An 18,199-nucleotide genomic window follows, 5' to 3' on the forward strand; every position below is an offset into this window, starting at 1 on the left:
GACCATGCGATCAGCACAAAGTTATTCAGAGTCACCAAAGCAAACGATGGACGAGTGTAAACACCCGCCACCGATTGGTTTTGATCTAATAAAAGCGTTCCTACCATCTCTGGTCGGAACTCTGTTTTGCATGTATTAGCTCTAGAATTACCACAGTTATCCAAGTAAATTTTAGTACGATCTAAGAAACCATAACTGATTTAATGAGCCATTCGCGGTTTCACCTTAATACGGCATGTACTGAGACATGCATGGCTTAATCTTTGAGACAAGCATATGACTACTGGCAGGATCAACCAGGGAACTATACAATATGTATATATAAAATGGACAAAATTTAAATCCTTTTCCATCGTCGCCTGTTTCATATATATATGTCAGGTCGACACACCACTTTCTCTTCAAATATGTACAAGTTTTGCCACATTCCGCGCTTGTAACATATCTTCTTTAACGCTCAATTTCTTTCATTTTTCTACCATACAGATATTTTACCGTACGCCCAAAAACGTACGTATTATATTTTTGTTCTATCATAAAATCACATTTTTCTACGTACGCCAGCTTCGTACGTTTCTATCTTTGCCTTCATAAAATCACAAGATAATTTTATCTTCAAGAGTCTCGCTATTAACATCTTGTAAGATAAATGTACGTCCCAGCTAAAACGTACAAATACTTCAAATTAAGTAATAATATATCATCGCTATTGACAAATTTTAAGATCCAAGACACAGTTCTCTCTATATGTTTTAATATTTTTTATGTACTCAATATATTCAAAGGAAAAAGTACATGGGTGATGCCATAGTCGTGGAAGCGCGTACGCTCACGCTGATCTTCTGACCGCCGGAAGCACGAAACCTCTGATCTGGGCAAAATCGGCAAGCCGAGGAAGAACGGACAGGACACATGCTGGACTGGCGAGAAAGCGTGTTCTTCCGCTCGCGCTAGGCATTTCGATTTCTGACACCTCTTGATTTAAAAAATCAGTTTTTTGATAGTTTTCTCTCTCCACTGGGCTATTCATTTTAGCCACAGTTTTCAATTGGTACGATTTGCTTCCAAATCTTACAGATGCATTTTAAAAAATTTTTCCATCGCTCGGACAGAAGAGTCGATTGCTCAGTGAGTACGAGTATACATACAAAGTGCATACGGGTAACCAACCCCGTAGGGCCTTGCCACATATGGGCCATTCGGTCAAAGACACCGACCCGTGGCCACGCTGTGTGGAGAAAAGTCCGTAACGTAAACGGCACGAAACAGTCAGGACCGAAGCCCCGAAGGAGCTCTGAGACAGCTTCTCGACCGAGATCGTAGAATTGGCCCAAAACCCGCTCTGCTCCGTCCGCCTCGCACGGACCGTGTATCTCTTATAGATACCGAACGGCCGGCAAGGACGCCGGCGCCGCCGGCCGAATAGCACGCGCGCTTATGAGTGTAAACCGCCGCGGCAACAGACCGCCCGGCCGTGCTGTTGTAACATAGCGCGTGAACGAACGAAAAAAAAATTTATAGTAAACATTAAAATAAATTACATTACCGTAAACTAGACAAAAAATTACACATTTTTTCCCAATATGAAAATTTTCACAAACTTTTCAAAGTCCCATCGCATCGAGTAAACTTTTTTAATAACGCTTCCGCACGATTCTAAATGCTTAATCCATATGTGAAATCGTTCACTGATCACGAATATCGTATTTAAAAAAATTACAAAAATTTTTTTTCAAAATAATCAAAAAAACCGAAAAATCACAAGAGTAAAGTACCATTATTTTAAACAATATGTCGTTCTAAATGCTTAATCCTATGTAAAAAAGTTATCTAAGCAAGAATATGTAATTGAAAAAAATTAGAAAAATTTATTTTAGCCGTAAATCGAAAATAATGGGGACACCGGAGCTGTTCGAAGCGCCGAGACGCGCCGCGTACGGCGAATATTTTCAAAGTCCCAACGTACCGATCAAGAGTAAAGTACCATTTTCCTACATTAGATTTCGTTCTAAATGCTTAATCCCTATGTAAAAACGTTAGTTAAGCAAGAATATCGTATTTTTAAAAAAATCTAATGATAGGATTTTCCAGAAAATTGAAAAAACCGAAAAATGTCAAGAGTAAAGTGCCATTTTCTGACATTAGATTTCGTTCTAAATGCTTAATCCCTATGTAGAAACGTTAGTTAAGCAAGAATATCGTATTTTAAAAAAATCTAATGATAGGATTTTTCAGAAAATTGAAAAAACCGTAAAATGTCAAGAGTAAAGTGCCCTTATTTTAAACAATGTATCGTTCTAAATGCTTAATCCCTATGTAAAAAAGTTATTTTAGCAGGAATATGTTATTGAAAAAAATTAGAAAAATTTATTTTAGCCGTAAATCGAAAATAATGGGGACACCGGAGCTGTTCGAAGCGCCGAGCGCGCCGCGTACGCCCGAATATTTTCAAAGTCCCAACGTACCGATCAAGAGTAAAGTACCATTTTCCTACATTAGATTTCGTTCTAAAATGCTTAATCCCTATGTAAAAACGTTAGTTAAGCAAGAATATCGTATTTTTAAAAAAATCTAATGATAGGATTTTCCAGAAAATTGAAAAAACCGAAAAATGTCAAGAGTAAAGTGCCATTTTCTGACATTAGATTTCGTTCTAAATGCTTAATCCCTATGTAGAAACGTTAGTTAAGCAAGAATATCGTATTTTTAAAAAAATCTAATGATAGGATTTTTCAGAAAATTGAAAAAACCGTAAAATGTCAAGAGTAAAGTGCCCTTATTTTAAACAATGTATCGTTCTAAATGCTTAATCCCTATGTAAAAAAGTTATTTAGCAGGAATATGTTATTGAAAAAAATTAGAAAAATTTATTTTAGCCGTAAATCGAAAATAATGGATCGAGCGAATCGGTCGATTGCGCCGAGACGCGCTATGATGCAACAGACGAGCGATTGGAACGCCGAATATTTTCAAAGTCCCAACGTACCGATCAAGAGTAAAGTACCATTTTCCTACATTAGATTTCGTTCTAAATGCTTAATCCCTATGTAAAAACGTTAGTTAAGCAAGAATATCGTATTTTTAAAAAAATCTAATGATAGGATTTCCCAGAAAATTGAAAAAACCGAAAATGTCAAGAGTAAAGTGCCATTTTCTGACATTAGATTTCGTTCTAAATGCTTAATCCCTATGTAGAAACGTTAGTTAAGCAAGAATATCGTATTTTTAAAAAATCTAATGATAGGATTTTTCAGAAAATTGAAAAAACCGTAAAATGTCAAGAGTAAAGTGCCCTTATTTTAAACAATGTATCGTTCTAAATGCTTAATCCCTATGTAAAAAAGTTATTTTAGCAGGAATATGTTATTGAAAAAAATTAGAAAAATTTATTTTAGCCGTAAATCGAAAATAATGGATCGAGCGAATCGGTCGATTGCGCCGAGACGCGCTATGATGCAACAGACGAGCGATTGGAACGCCCGAATATTTTCAAAGTCCCAACGTACCGATCAAGAGTAAAGTACCATTTTCCTACATTAGATTTCGTTCTAAATGCTTAATCCCTATGTAAAAACGTTAGTTAAGCAAGAATATCGTATTTTTAAAAAAATCTAATGATAGGATTTCCCAGAAAATTGAAAAAAACCGAAAAATGTCAAGAGTAAAGTGCCATTTTCTGACATTAGATTTCGTTCTAAATGCTTAATCCCTATGTAGAAACGTTAGTTAAGCAAGAATATCGTATTTTTAAAAAAATCTAATGATAGGATTTTTCAGAAAATTGAAAAAACCGTAAAATGTCAAGAGTAAAGTGCCCTTATTTTAAACAATGTATCGTTCTAAATGCTTAATCCCTATGTAAAAAAGTTATTTAAGCAGGAATATGTTATTGAAAAAAATTAGAAAAATTTATTTTAGCCGTAAATCGAAAATAATGGATCGAGCGAATCGGTCGATTGCGCCGAGACGCGCTATGATGCAACAGACGAGCGATTGGAACGCCCGAATATTTTCAAAGTCCCAACGTACCGATCAAGAGTAAAGTACCATTTTCCTACATTAGATTTCGTTCTAAATGCTTAATCCCTATGTAAAAACGTTAGTTAAGCAAGAATATCGTATTTTTAAAAAAATCTAATGATAGGATTTCCAGAAAATTGAAAAAACCGAAAAATGTCAAGAGTAAAGTGCCATTTTCTGACATTAGATTTCGTTCTAAATGCTTAATCCTATGTAGAAACGTTAGTTAAGCAAGAATATCGTATTTTTAAAAAATCTAATGATAGGATTTTTCAGAAAATTGAAAAAACCGTAAAATGTCAAGAGTAAAGTGCCCTTATTTTAAACAATGTATCGTTCTAAATGCTTAATCCCTATGTAAAAAAGTTATTTAAGCAGGAATATGTTATTGAAAAAAATTAGAAAAATTTATTTTAGCCGTAAATCGAAAATAATGGATCGAGCGAATCGGTCGATTGCGCCGAGACGCGCTATGATGCAACAGACGAGCGATTGGAACCCCCGAATATTTTCAAAGTCCCAACGTACCGATCAAGAGTAAAGTACCATTTTCCTACATTAGATTTCGTTCTAAATGCTTAATCCCTATGTAAAAACGTTAGTTAAGCAAGAATATCGTATTTTTAAAAAAATCTAATGATAGGATTTTCCAGAAAATTGAAAAAACCGAAAAATGTCAAGAGTAAAGTGCCATTTTCTGACATTAGATTTCGTTCTAAATGCTTAATCCCTATGTAGAAACGTTAGTTAAGCAAGAATATCGTATTTTTAAAAAAATCTAATGATAGGATTTTCAGAAAATTGAAAAAACCGTAAAATGTCAAGAGTAAAGTGCCCTTATTTTAAACAATGTATCGTTCTAAATGCTTAATCCCTATGTAAAAAAGTTATTTTAGCAGGAATATGTTATTGAAAAAAATTAGAAAAATTTATTTTAGCCGTAAATCGAAAATAATGGGGACACCGGAGCTGTTCGAAGCGCCGAGCGCGCCGCGTACGCCCGAATATTTTCAAAGTCCCAACGTACCGATCAAGAGTAAAGTACCATTTTCCTACATTAGATTTCGTTCTAAATGCTTAATCCCTATGTAAAAACGTTAGTTAAGCAAGAATATCGTATTTTTAAAAAAATCTAATGATAGGATTTTCCAGAAAATTGAAAAAACCGAAAAATGTCAAGAGTAAAGTGCCATTTTCTGACATTAGATTTCGTTCTAAATGCTTAATCCCTATGTAGAAACGTTAGTTAAGCAAGAATATCGTATTTTTAAAAAAATCTAATGATAGGATTTTTCAGAAAATTGAAAAAACCGTAAAATGTCAAGAGTAAAGTGCCCTTATTTTAAACAATGTATCGTTCTAAATGCTTAATCCCTATGTAAAAAAGTTATTTAAGCAGGAATATGTTATTGAAAAAAATTAGAAAAATTTATTTTAGCCGTAAATCGAAAATAATGGATCGAGCGAATCGGTCGATTGCGCCGAGACGCGCTATGATGCAACAGACGAGCGATTGGAACGCCCGAATATTTTCAAAGTCCCAACGTACCGATCAAGAGTAAAGTACCATTTTCCTACATTAGATTTCGTTCTAAATGCTTAATCCCTATGTAAAACGTTAGTTAAGCAAGAATATCGTATTTTTAAAAAAATCTAATGATAGGATTTCCCAGAAAATTGAAAAAACCGAAAAATGTCAAGAGTAAAGTGCCATTTTCTGACATTAGATTTCGTTCTAAATGCTTAATCCCTATGTAGAAACGTTAGTTAAGCAAGAATATCGTATTTTTAAAAAAATCTAATGATAGGATTTTTCAGAAAATTGAAAAAACCGTAAAATGTCAAGAGTAAAGTGCCCTTATTTTAAACAATGTATCGTTCTAAATGCTTAATCCCTATGTAAAAAAGTTATTTAAGCAGGAATATGTTATTGAAAAAAATTAGAAAAATTTATTTTAGCCGTAAATCGAAAATAATGGATCGAGCGAATCGGTCGATTGCGCCGAGACGCGCTATGATGCAACAGACGAGCGATTGGAACGCCCGAATATTTTCAAAGTCCCAACGTACCGATCAAGAGTAAAGTACCATTTTCCTACATTAGATTTCGTTCTAAATGCTTAATCCCTATGTAAAAACGTTAGTTAAGCAAGAATATCGTATTTTTAAAAAAATCTAATGATAGGATTTCCCAGAAAATTGAAAAAAACCGAAAATGTCAAGAGTAAAGTGCCATTTTCTGACATTAGATTTCGTTCTAAATGCTTAATCCCTATGTAGAAACGTTAGTTAAGCAAGAATATCGTATTTTTAAAAAAATCTAATGATAGGATTTTTCAGAAAATTGAAAAAACCGTAAAATGTCAAGAGTAAAGTGCCCTTATTTTAAACAATGTATCGTTCTAAATGCTTAATCCCTATGTAAAAAAGTTATTTAAGCAGGAATATGTTATTGAAAAAAATTAGAAAAATTTATTTTAGCCGTAAATCGAAAATAATGGATCGAGCGAATCGGTCGATTGCGCCGAGACGCGCTATGATGCAACAGACGAGCGATTGGAACCCCCGAATATTTTCAAAGTCCCAACGTACCGATCAAGAGTAAAGTACCATTTTCCTACATTAGATTTCGTTCTAAATGCTTAATCCCTATGTAAAAACGTTAGTTAAGCAAGAATATCGTATTTTTAAAAAAATCTAATGATAGGATTTTCCAGAAAATTGAAAAAACCGAAAAATGTCAAGAGTAAAGTGCCATTTTCTGACATTAGATTTCGTTCTAAATGCTTAATCCCTATGTAGAAACGTTAGTTAAGCAAGAATATCGTATTTTTAAAAAAATCTAATGATAGGATTTTTCAGAAAATTGAAAAAACCGTAAAATGTCAAGAGTAAAGTGCCCTTATTTTAAACAATGTATCGTTCTAAATGCTTAATCCCTATGTAAAAAAGTTATTTTAGCAGGAATATGTTATTGAAAAAAATTAGAAAAATTTATTTTAGCCGTAAATCGAAAATAATGGGGACACCGGAGCTGTTCGAAGCGCCGAGCGCGCCGCGTACGCCCGAATATTTTCAAAGTCCCAACGTACCGATCAAGAGTAAAGTACCATTTTCCTACATTAGATTTCGTTCTAAATGCTTAATCCCTATGTAAAAACGTTAGTTAAGCAAGAATATCGTATTTTTAAAAAAATCTAATGATAGGATTTTCCAGAAAATTGAAAAAACCGAAAAATGTCAAGAGTAAAGTGCCATTTTCTGACATTAGATTTCGTTCTAAATGCTTAATCCCTATGTAGAAACGTTAGTTAAGCAAGAATATCGTATTTTTAAAAAAATCTAATGATAGGATTTTTCAGAAAATTGAAAAAACCGTAAAATGTCAAGAGTAAAGTGCCCTTATTTTAAACAATGTATCGTTCTAAATGCTTAATCCCTATGTAAAAAAGTTATTTAAGCAGGAATATGTTATTGAAAAAAATTAGAAAAATTTATTTTAGCCGTAAATCGAAAATAATGGATCGAGCGAATCGGTCGATTGCGCCGAGACGCGCTATGATGCAACAGACGAGCGATTGGAACGCCCGAATATTTTCAAAGTCCCAACGTACCGATCAAGAGTAAAGTACCATTTTCCTACATTAGATTTCGTTCTAAATGCTTAATCCCTATGTAAAAACGTTAGTTAAGCAAGAATATCGTATTTTTAAAAAAATCTAATGATAGGATTTTCCAGAAAATTGAAAAAACCGAAAAATGTCAAGAGTAAAGTGCCATTTTCTGACATTAGATTTCGTTCTAAAGCTTAATCCCTATGTAGAAACGTTAGTTAAGCAAGAATATCGTATTTTTAAAAAAATCTAATGATAGGATTTTTCAGAAAATTGAAAAAACCGTAAAATGTCAAGAGTAAAGTGCCCTTATTTTAAACAATGTATCGTTCTAAATGCTTAATCCCTATGTAAAAAAGTTATTTTAGCAGGAATATGTTATTGAAAAAAATTAGAAAAATTTATTTTAGCCGTAAATCGAAAATAATGGGGACACCGGAGCTGTTCGAAGCGCCGAGCGCGCCACGTACGCCCGAATATTTTCAAAGTCCCAACGTACCGATCAAGAGTAAAGTACATTTTCCTACATTAGATTTCGTTCTAAATGCTTAATCCCTATGTAAAAACGTTAGTTAAGCAAGAATATCGTATTTTTAAAAAATCTAATGATAGGATTTTCCAGAAAATTGAAAAAACCGAAAAATGTCAAGAGTAAAGTGCCATTTTCTGACATTAGATTTCGTTCTAAATGCTTAATCCCTATGTAGAAACGTTAGTTAAGCAAGAATATCGTATTTTTAAAAAAATCTAATGATAGGATTTTTCAGAAAATTGAAAAAACCGTAAAATGTCAAGAGTAAAGTGCCCTTATTTTAAACAATGTATCGTTCTAAATGCTTAATCCCTATGTAAAAAAGTTATTTTAGCAGGAATATGTTATTGAAAAAAATTAGAAAAATTTATTTTAGCCGTAAATCGAAAATAATGGGGACACCGGAGCTGTTCGAAGCGCCGAGCGCGCCGCGTACGCCCGAATATTTTCAAAGTCCCAACGTACCGATCAAGAGTAAAGTACCATTTTCCTACATTAGATTTCGTTCTAAATGCTTAATCCCTATGTAAAAACGTTAGTTAAGCAAGAATATCGTATTTTAAAAAAATCTAATGATAGGATTTTCCAGAAAATTGAAAAAACCGAAAAATGTCAAGAGTAAAGTGCCATTTTCTGACATTAGATTTCGTTCTAAATGCTTAATCCCTATGTAGAAACGTTAGTTAAGCAAGAATATCGTATTTTTAAAAAAATCTAATGATAGGATTTTTCAGAAAATTGAAAAAACCGTAAAATGTCAAGAGTAAAGTGCCCTTACTTTAAACAATGTATCGTTCTAAATGCTTAATCCCTATGTAAAAAAGTTATTTAAGCAGGAATATGTTATTGAAAAAAATTAGAAAAATTTATTTTAGCCGTAAATCGAAAATAATGGATCGAGCGAATCGGTCGATTGCGCCGAGACGCGCTATGATGCAACAGACGAGCGATTGGAACGCCCGAATATTTTCAAAGTCCCAACGTACCGATCAAGAGTAAAGTACCATTTTCCTACATTAGATTTCGTTCTAAATGCTTAATCCCTATGTAAAAACGTTAGTTAAGCAAGAATATCGTATTTTTAAAAAATCTAATGATAGGATTTTCCAGAAAATTGAAAAAACCGAAAAATGTCAAGAGTAAAGTGCCATTTTCTGACATTAGATTTCGTTCTAAATGCTTAATCCCTATGTAGAAACGTTAGTTAAGCAAGAATATCGTATTTTTAAAAAAATCTAATGATAGGATTTTTCAGAAAATTGAAAAAACCGTAAAATGTCAAGAGTAAAGTGCCCTTATTTTAAACAATGTATCGTTCTAAATGCTTAATCCCTATGTAAAAAAGTTATTTAAGCAGGAATATGTTATTGAAAAAAATTAGAAAAATTTATTTTAGCCGTAAATCGAAAATAATGGATCGAGCGAATCGGTCGATTGCGCCGAGACGCGCTATGATGCAACAGACGAGCGATTGGAACGCCCGAATATTTTCAAAGTCCCAACGTACCGATCAAGAGTAAAGTACCATTTTCCTACATTAGATTTCGTTCTAAATGCTTAATCCCTATGTAAAAACGTTAGTTAAGCAAGAATATCGTATTTTTAAAAAAATCTAATGATAGGATTTTCCAGAAAATTGAAAAAACCGAAAAATGTCAAGAGTAAAGTGCCATTTTCTGACATTAGATTTCGTTCTAAATGCTTAATCCCTATGTAGAAACGTTAGTTAAGCAAGAATATCGTATTTTTAAAAAAATCTAATGATAGGATTTTTCAGAAAATTGAAAAAACCGTAAAATGTCAAGAGTAAAGTGCCCTTATTTTAAACAATGTATCGTTCTAAATGCTTAATCCCTATGTAAAAAAGTTATTTTAGCAGGAATATGTTATTGAAAAAAATTAGAAAAATTTATTTTAGCCGTAAATCGAAAATAATGGGGACACCGGAGCTGTTCGAAGCGCCGAGCGCGCCGCGTACGCCCGAATATTTTCAAAGTCCCAACGTACCGATCAAGAGTAAAGTACCATTTTCCTACATTAGATTTCGTTCTAAATGCTTAATCCCTATGTAAAAACGTTAGTTAAGCAAGAATATCGTATTTTTAAAAAAATCTAATGATAGGATTTTCCAGAAAATTGAAAAAACCGAAAAATGTCAAGAGTAAAGTGCCATTTTCTGACATTAGATTTCGTTCTAAATGCTTAATCCCTATGTAGAAACGTTAGTTAAGCAAGAATATCGTATTTTTAAAAAAATCTAATGATAGGATTTTTCAGAAAATTGAAAAAACCGTAAAATGTCAAGAGTAAAGTGCCCTTATTTTAAACAATGTATCGTTCTAAATGCTTAATCCCTATGTAAAAAAGTTATTTAAGCAGGAATATGTTATTGAAAAAAATTAGAAAAATTTATTTTAGCCGTAAATCGAAAATAATGGATCGAGCGAATCGGTCGATTGCGCCGAGACGCGCTATGATGCAACAGACGAGCGATTGGAACGCCCGAATATTTTCAAAGTCCCAACGTACCGATCAAGAGTAAAGTACCATTTTCCTACATTAGATTTCGTTCTAAATGCTTAATCCCTATGTAAAAACGTTAGTTAAGCAAGAATATCGTATTTTTAAAAAAATCTAATGATAGGATTTCCCAGAAAATTGAAAAAACCGAAAAATGTCAAGAGTAAAGTGCCATTTTCTGACATTAGATTTCGTTCTAAATGCTTAATCCCTATGTAGAAACGTTAGTTAAGCAAGAATATCGTATTTTTAAAAAAATCTAATGATAGGATTTTTCAGAAAATTGAAAAAACCGTAAAATGTCAAGAGTAAAGTGCCCTTATTTTAAACAATGTATCGTTCTAAATGCTTAATCCCTATGTAAAAAAGTTATTTTAGCAGGAATATGTTATTGAAAAAAATTAGAAAAATTTATTTTAGCCGTAAATCGAAAATAATGGGGACACCGGAGCTGTTCGAAGCGCCGAGCGCGCCGCGTACGCCCGAATATTTTCAAAGTCCCAACGTACCGATCAAGAGTAAAGTACCATTTTCCTACATTAGATTTCGTTCTAAATGCTTAATCCCTATGTAAAAACGTTAGTTAAGCAAGAATATCGTATTTTTAAAAAAATCTAATGATAGGATTTTCCAGAAAATTGAAAAAACCGAAAAATGTCAAGAGTAAAGTGCCATTTTCTGACATTAGATTTCGTTCTAAATGCTTAATCCCTATGTAGAAACGTTAGTTAAGCAAGAATATCGTATTTTTAAAAAAATCTAATGATAGGATTTTCCAGAAAATTGAAAAAACCGAAAAATGTCAAGAGTAAAGTGCCATTTTCTGACATTAGATTTCGTTCTAAATGCTTAATCCCTATGTAGAAACGTTAGTTAAGCAAGAATATCGTATTTTTAAAAAAATCTAATGATAGGATTTTTCAGAAAATTGAAAAAACCGTAAAATGTCAAGAGTAAAGTGCCCTTATTTTAAACAATGTATCGTTCTAAATGCTTAATCCCTATGTAAAAAAGTTATTTTAGCAGGAATATGTTATTGAAAAAAATTAGAAAAATTTATTTTAGCCGTAAATCGAAAATAATGGGGACACCGGAGCTGTTCGAAGCGCCGAGCGCGCCGCGTACGCCCGAATATTTTCAAAGTCCCAACGTACCGATCAAGAGTAAAGTACCATTTTCCTACATTAGATTTCGTTCTAAATGCTTAATCCCTATGTAAAAACGTTAGTTAAGCAAGAATATCGTATTTTTAAAAAAATCTAATGATAGGATTTTCCAGAAAATTGAAAAAACCGAAAAATGTCAAGAGTAAAGTGCCATTTTCTGACATTAGATTTCGTTCTAAATGCTTAATCCCTATGTAGAAACGTTAGTTAAGCAAGAATATCGTATTTTTAAAAAAATCTAATGATAGGATTTTTCAGAAAATTGAAAAAACCGTAAAATGTCAAGAGTAAAGTGCCCTTATTTTAAACAATGTATCGTTCTAAATGCTTAATCCCTATGTAAAAAAGTTATTTTAGCAGGAATATGTTATTGAAAAAAATTAGAAAAATTTATTTTAGCCGTAAATCGAAAATAATGGGGACACCGGAGCTGTTCGAAGCGCCGAGCGCGCCACGTACGCCCGAATATTTTCAAAGTCCCAACGTACCGATCAAGAGTAAAGTACCATTTTCCTACATTAGATTTCGTTCTAAATGCTTAATCCCTATGTAAAAACGTTAGTTAAGCAAGAATATCGTATTTTTAAAAAAATCTAATGATAGGATTTTCCAGAAAATTGAAAAAACCGAAAAATGTCAAGAGTAAAGTGCCATTTTCTGACATTAGATTTCGTTCTAAATGCTTAATCCCTATGTAGAAACGTTAGTTAAGCAAGAATATCGTATTTTTAAAAAAATCTAATGATAGGATTTTTCAGAAAATTGAAAAAACCGTAAAATGTCAAGAGTAAAGTGCCCTTATTTTAAACAATGTATCGTTCTAAATGCTTAATCCCTATGTAAAAAAGTTATTTTAGCAGGAATATGTTATTGAAAAAAATTAGAAAAATTTATTTTAGCCGTAAATCGAAAATAATGGGGACACCGGAGCTGTTCGAAGCGCCGAGCGCGCCGCGTACGCCCGAATATTTTCAAAGTCCCAACGTACCGATCAAGAGTAAAGTACCATTTTCCTACATTAGATTTCGTTCTAAATGCTTAATCCCTATGTAAAAACGTTAGTTAAGCAAGAATATCGTATTTTTAAAAAAATCTAATGATAGGATTTTCCAGAAAATTGAAAAAACCGAAAAATGTCAAGAGTAAAGTGCCATTTTCTGACATTAGATTTCGTTCTAAATGCTTAATCCCTATGTAGAAACGTTAGTTAAGCAAGAATATCGTATTTTTAAAAAAATCTAATGATAGGATTTTTCAGAAAATTGAAAAAACCGTAAAATGTCAAGAGTAAAGTGCCCTTACTTTAAACAATGTATCGTTCTAAATGCTTAATCCCTATGTAAAAAAGTTATTTAAGCAGGAATATGTTATTGAAAAAAATTAGAAAAATTTATTTTAGCCGTAAATCGAAAATAATGGATCGAGCGAATCGGTCGATTGCGCCGAGACGCGCTATGATGCAACAGACGAGCGATTGGAACGCCCGAATATTTTCAAAGTCCCAACGTACCGATCAAGAGTAAAGTACCATTTTCCTACATTAGATTTCGTTCTAAATGCTTAATCCCTATGTAAAAACGTTAGTTAAGCAAGAATATCGTATTTTTAAAAAAATCTAATGATAGGATTTTCCAGAAAATTGAAAAAACCGAAAAATGTCAAGAGTAAAGTGCCATTTTCTGACATTAGATTTCGTTCTAAATGCTTAATCCCTATGTAGAAACGTTAGTTAAGCAAGAATATCGTATTTTTAAAAAAATCTAATGATAGGATTTTTCAGAAAATTGAAAAAACCGTAAAATGTCAAGAGTAAAGTGCCCTTATTTTAAACAATGTATCGTTCTAAATGCTTAATCCCTATGTAAAAAAGTTATTTAAGCAGGAATATGTTATTGAAAAAAATTAGAAAAATTTATTTTAGCCGTAAATCGAAAATAATGGATCGAGCGAATCGGTCGATTGCGCCGAGACGCGCTATGATGCAACAGACGAGCGATTGGAACGCCCGAATATTTTCAAAGTCCCAACGTACCGATCAAGAGTAAAGTACCATTTTCCTACATTAGATTTCGTTCTAAATGCTTAATCCCTATGTAAAAACGTTAGTTAAGCAAGAATATCGTATTTTTAAAAAAATCTAATGATAGGATTTTCCAGAAAATTGAAAAAACCGAAAAATGTCAAGAGTAAAGTGCCATTTTCTGACATTAGATTTCGTTCTAAATGCTTAATCCCTATGTAGAAACGTTAGTTAAGCAAGAATATCGTATTTTTAAAAAAATCTAATGATAGGATTTTTCAGAAAATTGAAAAAACCGTAAAATGTCAAGAGTAAAGTGCCCTTATTTTAAACAATGTATCGTTCTAAATGCTTAATCCCTATGTAAAAAAGTTATTTAAGCAGGAATATGTTATTGAAAAAAATTAGAAAAATTTATTTTAGCCGTAAATCGAAAATAATGGATCGAGCGAATCGGTCGATTGCGCCGAGACGCGCTATGATGCAACAGACGAGCGATTGGAACGCCCGAATATTTTCAAAGTCCCAACGTACCGATCAAGAGTAAAGTACCATTTTCCTACATTAGATTTCGTTCTAAATGCTTAATCCCTATGTAGAAACGTTAGTTAAGCAAGAATATCGTATTTTTAAAAAAATCTAATGATAGGATTTTTCAGAAAATTGAAAAAACCGTAAAATGTCAAGAGTAAAGTGCCCTTATTTTAAACAATGTATCGTTCTAAATGCTTAATCCCTATGTAAAAAAGTTATTTAAGCAGGAATATGTTATTGAAAAAAATTAGAAAAATTTATTTTAGCCGTAAATCGAAAATAATGGATCGAGCGAATCGGTCGATTGCGCCGAGACGCGCTATGATGCAACAGACGAGCGATTGGAACGCCCGAATATTTTCAAAGTCCCAACGTACCGATCAAGAGTAAAGTACCATTTTCCTACATTAGATTTCGTTCTAAATGCTTAATCCCTATGTAAAAACGTTAGTTAAGCAAGAATATCGTATTTTTAAAAAAATCTAATGATAGGATTTCCCAGAAAATTGAAAAAACCGAAAAATGTCAAGAGTAAAGTGCCATTTTCTGACATTAGATTTCGTTCTAAATGCTTAATCCCTATGTAGAAACGTTAGTTAAGCAAGAATATCGTATTTTTAAAAAAATCTAATGATAGGATTTTTCAGAAAATTGAAAAAACCGTAAAATGTCAAGAGTAAAGTGCCCTTATTTTAAACAATGTATCGTTCTAAATGCTTAATCCCTATGTAAAAAAGTTATTTTAGCAGGAATATGTTATTGAAAAAAATTAGAAAAATTTATTTTAGCCGTAAATCGAAAATAATGGGGACACCGGAGCTGTTCGAAGCGCCGAGCGCGCCGCGTACGCCCGAATATTTTCAAAGTCCCAACGTACCGATCAAGAGTAAAGTACCATTTTCCTACATTAGATTTCGTTCTAAATGCTTAATCCCTATGTAAAAACGTTAGTTAAGCAAGAATATCGTATTTTTAAAAAAATCTAATGATAGGATTTTCCAGAAAATTGAAAAAACCGAAAAATGTCAAGAGTAAAGTGCCATTTTCTGACATTAGATTTCGTTCTAAATGCTTAATCCCTATGTAGAAACGTTAGTTAAGCAAGAATATCGTATTTTTAAAAAAATCTAATGATAGGATTTTCCAGAAAATTGAAAAAACCGAAAAATGTCAAGAGTAAAGTGCCATTTTCTGACATTAGATTTCGTTCTAAATGCTTAATCCCTATGTAGAAACGTTAGTTAAGCAAGAATATCGTATTTTTAAAAAAATCTAATGATAGGATTTTTCAGAAAATTGAAAAAACCGTAAAATGTCAAGAGTAAAGTGCCCTTATTTTAAACAATGTATCGTTCTAAATGCTTAATCCCTATGTAAAAAAGTTATTTTAGCAGGAATATGTTATTGAAAAAAATTAGAAAAATTTATTTTAGCCGTAAATCGAAAATAATGGGGACACCGGAGCTGTTCGAAGCGCCGAGCGCGCCGCGTACGCCCGAATATTTTCAAAGTCCCAACGTACCGATCAAGAGTAAAGTACCATTTTCCTACATTAGATTTCGTTCTAAATGCTTAATCCCTATGTAAAAACGTTAGTTAAGCAAGAATATCGTATTTTTAAAAAAATCTAATGATAGGATTTTCCAGAAAATTGAAAAAACCGAAAAATGTCAAGAGTAAAGTGCCATTTTCTGACATTAGATTTCGTTCTAAATGCTTAATCCCTATGTAGAAACGTTAGTTAAGCAAGAATATCGTATTTTTAAAAAAATCTAATGATAGGATTTTTCAGAAAATTGAAAAAACCGTAAAATGTCAAGAGTAAAGTGCCCTTATTTTAAACAATGTATCGTTCTAAATGCTTAATCCCTATGTAAAAAAGTTATTTTAGCAGGAATATGTTATTGAAAAAAATTAGAAAAATTTATTTTAGCCGTAAATCGAAAATAATGGGGACACCGGAGCTGTTCGAAGCGCCGAGCGCGCCACGTACGCCCGAATATTTTCAAAGTCCCAACGTACCGATCAAGAGTAAAGTACCATTTTCCTACATTAGATTTCGTTCTAAATGCTTAATCCCTATGTAAAAACGTTAGTTAAGCAAGAATATCGTATTTTTAAAAAAATCTAATGATAGGATTTTCCAGAAAATTGAAAAAACCGAAAAATGTCAAGAGTAAAGTGCCATTTTCTGACATTAGATTTCGTTCTAAATGCTTAATCCCTATGTAGAAACGTTAGTTAAGCAAGAATATCGTATTTTTAAAAAAATCTAATGATAGGATTTTTCAGAAAATTGAAAAAACCGTAAAATGTCAAGAGTAAAGTGCCCTTATTTTAAACAATGTATCGTTCTAAATGCTTAATCCCTATGTAAAAAAGTTATTTTAGCAGGAATATGTTATTGAAAAAAATTAGAAAAATTTATTTTAGCCGTAAATCGAAAATAATGGGGACACCGGAGCTGTTCGAAGCGCCGAGCGCGCCGCGTACGCCCGAATATTTTCAAAGTCCCAACGTACCGATCAAGAGTAAAGTACCATTTTCCTACATTAGATTTCGTTCTAAATGCTTAATCCCTATGTAAAAACGTTAGTTAAGCAAGAATATCGTATTTTTAAAAAAATCTAATGATAGGATTTTCCAGAAAATTGAAAAAACCGAAAAATGTCAAGAGTAAAGTGCCATTTTCTGACATTAGATTTCGTTCTAAATGCTTAATCCCTATGTAGAAACGTTAGTTAAGCAAGAATATCGTATTTTTAAAAAAATCTAATGATAGGATTTTTCAGAAAATTGAAAAAACCGTAAAATGTCAAGAGTAAAGTGCCCTTACTTTAAACAATGTATCGTTCTAAATGCTTAATCCCTATGTAAAAAAGTTATTTAAGCAGGAATATGTTATTGAAAAAAATTAGAAAAATTTATTTTAGCCGTAAATCGAAAATAATGGATCGAGCGAATCGGTCGATTGCGCCGAGACGCGCTATGATGCAACAGACGAGCGATTGGAACGCCCGAATATTTTCAAAGTCCCAACGTACCGATCAAGAGTAAAGTACCATTTTCCTACATTAGATTTCGTTCTAAATGCTTAATCCCTATGTAAAAACGTTAGTTAAGCAAGAATATCGTATTTTTAAAAAAATCTAATGATAGGATTTTCCAGAAAATTGAAAAAACCGAAAAATGTCAAGAGTAAAGTGCCATTTTCTGACATTAGATTTCGTTCTAAATGCTTAATCCCTATGTAGAAACGTTAGTTAAGCAAGAATATCGTATTTTTAAAAAAATCTAATGATAGGATTTTTCAGAAAATTGAAAAAACCGTAAAATGTCAAGAGTAAAGTGCCCTTATTTTAAACAATGTATCGTTCTAAATGCTTAATCCCTATGTAAAAAAGTTATTTAAGCAGGAATATGTTATTGAAAAAAATTAGAAAAATTTATTTTAGCCGTAAATCGAAAATAATGGATCGAGCGAATCGGTCGATTGCGCCGAGACGCGCTATGATGCAACAGACGAGCGATTGGAACGCCCGAATATTTTCAAAGTCCCAACGTACCGATCAAGAGTAAAGTACCATTTTCCTACATTAGATTTCGTTCTAAATGCTTAATCCCTATGTAAAAACGTTAGTTAAGCAAGAATATCGTATTTTTAAAAAAATCTAATGATAGGATTTTCCAGAAAATTGAAAAAACCGAAAAATGTCAAGAGTAAAGTGCCATTTTCTGACATTAGATTTCGTTCTAAATGCTTAATCCCTATGTAGAAACGTTAGTTAAGCAA

This window comes from Megalopta genalis, unplaced genomic scaffold, assembly GCF_051020955.1.
Source record: "Megalopta genalis isolate 19385.01 unplaced genomic scaffold, iyMegGena1_principal scaffold0369, whole genome shotgun sequence".
Taxonomy (NCBI): domain Eukaryota; kingdom Metazoa; phylum Arthropoda; class Insecta; order Hymenoptera; family Halictidae; genus Megalopta; species Megalopta genalis.